The 2842-nt window shown below is 35.5% G+C and overlaps 1 long non-coding RNA gene across 1 annotated transcript; it reads left to right on the top strand.

The window, feature by feature from the left end:
* Positions 1–722: 722 nt before the first annotated feature.
* On the top strand, positions 723–2454 carry LOC117319972. The gene is made up of 3 exons (XR_004530885.1): positions 723–800; positions 1512–1573; positions 2065–2454. It is a non-coding gene; the product is annotated as an uncharacterized LOC117319972 (long non-coding RNA).
* Positions 2455–2842: the final 388 nt, after the last annotated feature.

Here is a 2842-nt window from a genome sequence, read left to right on the forward strand (position 1 = left end):
TTCGTCACAACGGTCGACCCAAAATTGAACACTTTTACTCTAAAGTCGCTGTTTACCGATTGGGCAAACCTGGACAGCTTGTTGAACGCCATATCAACTCCGAGTTTCAACACCACGGTTACACGCAAATCGGCATTAAATTGCATACATTTACAAATCCTTAAAGCAATTTTGGCTCCCCAACCCCTTGCATGGGCTTGCACATTCTCATTGGTCTAGTTACGCCCCTTGTACAGTGATTTCCCAAGGAAATCTTCCCATTTTACACCTTTATTTACACTCCTCTATGATCCCCCAAGGAACTCACACTGAACATGCACAGTGATTCCCCCTAGAAACCTACAGTCTGCAATTCCTCTACATCAATATAGTGAACGTACACATAACTCATCAATCTATATATCAAGTATGGCTCGTTGTAACTGAAACCGAGACAAACTTATCATTCTGCATTTTGGTCACATTTCGATATTTCCTACGTATTTTATTTAACCATAGTACGCCTGGTTCATGAAAGCTGGGTGTCTTGTGTAGACAGACACTTTTGTGTCAAAATGTCTAACTTACGTATTCTGCACAGACTGCGTTCATATCATTGTACATCTGTAATATCTGATAATATGTCAGGGTAATCTCACAGAGGTGTCCGGTCTGGGTATGCATATTCCCACGTGATCTTGATATGTAACTATATAATAGGAGCAGACAACATTCGTTATTACAGACACCAAGCAGACCTACACGGCTTCAGCTGTTTTTACAGGTAGCAACCTCCTGCAAAAATTACAATGATTTTTCAGGTGAGTATATGTTGACGAGGGTCGTTCTTCTAGCTTTTTCGAATTGTTATGTGCTATTATTTGTGAGCATGCGAGTAACATCTCTGAGTTTGTATTTTTGTACATTGGGTCGACGACTTACATTGAGTGCTGTAGAATCCTTGAGATTTAGCAGATTAATCTATAGAATTTGTGTAACGCTCAATAATTACTCCAGCAGATTAACATTCGTACAAAGTAAGATTACCTTAACTCTCAGGTTTAATAGGTGTTGTGTTCGACATGAACTAGGTTAATGCATAAACAATATATAATGACTATCTCATTAAACATTATCCTATCACAAAAGGAACAGCGATAGAGAGAAAAGAATTGTTTGAAAGTATATTCCGGTCCTTGGGGACGAAAACATATGTTATAAAATTTGATCTTTTTTTATTTTGATATTAAATTGTTGTAAAAATGTAAGATTCTTTTTAATAAGAGTGTCTAATACTTTTAAACATAAACACGTATTTGAAATCGTTGTATTTTCAAAGATAGGAAAAGGAATATTTACACAATTTGCAAAAAGCAATTTTTATGCTGGCTCATTAGGTTCAGATCTTAACTTTATCCTTTGATAAAACCACCAGAAAGATACTATTATCCTTAAATAAAATGTCAAATAATAGGTAATTTTTAGCATCTCCAGTCATGTAACATTGATTTATGTTTTTTTATCATGAACAGAAGATGTACAGTCGGAATACTCTATCTATTCCAGCGGGCACGATGAACAGGTATTCCCTCAGGTAAATCTTTGTATGGATATTAAATAAAAATATTATTACAAGTGCATCCAAAAGCAAGATCCATACTGAATGTCTATCCGAAGGTACCGGACATATACTAACCAGCTCTCCAGCAGAGTTTACATATTCTTGTATCCATGGAAAACGTTAACTTTTCCAACCTGGATAACCGTATTCACCTTTCCACCTTCACTGTAGCCCCCAGGGGTTCATTTAACAAGTATTAGTGGGTTACTGTTAGTTAGACTTTGCACGGTCCTGCCACATATTTAAAATACATATACATACCTCCTTATGGAGTCTAATTTAGTCTTCTGCCGTAATTCCTAGAAACAATATTGATAAGTCAGCACATAACTTGATGATAAAAAATAACAATGCAAATTACATACCAGTACCATGATGAACATTTGTCTGACGTGTCCTGATTTGATACACAAAAGAAGATATAAGATTGTTTCATTATCTCTCAACCGTGATTTTTTCTTTAGTTTTCAGACACAGCGCAATACAATATCAGAATGGATCGCTACCCGAATATTTGAATAAATAAAACAGAATTTTTCTCAAGTTGACAACTTGCCATTGGGTTGTCAACTTGGGTCTCAGTTTAAAAACTGATTCCAACACAATGCCGGATCCAAGAATATCATCGAAAGACAACATTTCTTGGAATATGGATAACATACTCTTAAACAGTCGCAAAACACTAGGAATGTCAGCTAAAGGATCGGTTCAAAGTAATTCATAACGTTGGCGTAGTGAAGAGATGCTTTTTAATCAGATTGCGATGTGTAAAAGACTACAAAGTAAACAAGAAAGGATAATATGATAAACATGCACCTATCGTGGACAAAAACACTGATAATGGGATATCCAATCAGAAAGAACCGTCAGAGGATCTGCAAGACCGTCGCATGCAGACATTCGGATAATTGGATCATTTTGTGAAAATAGTGTCATTAGAATATGAGTGAGAGAATGTTTACATATAGATGCCTAATTAGAGTGAAGTTATGTGTAAATGTACTCAATTTGGAGCACTCAAATTTTAACATTATTCTAAAAGATTAGCACAATGATAAGTTGCCGCACCCACGTTAGATGTTAATAGTATGATTGTTTATTTAAAGTGCAATTGAAAAGATCATAATTTAGCGCATGGCTTCCAGCGCGAAAGAGAGCTGAAATAAGAATACCGCTTAAAGTAAATTGAATATGTATTTATGATATACTCGGATCCATGTTATAGCATAATTTAACATATCT

Source organism: Pecten maximus, unplaced genomic scaffold, assembly GCF_902652985.1.
Source record: "Pecten maximus unplaced genomic scaffold, xPecMax1.1, whole genome shotgun sequence".
NCBI lineage: Eukaryota > Metazoa > Mollusca > Bivalvia > Pectinida > Pectinidae > Pecten > Pecten maximus.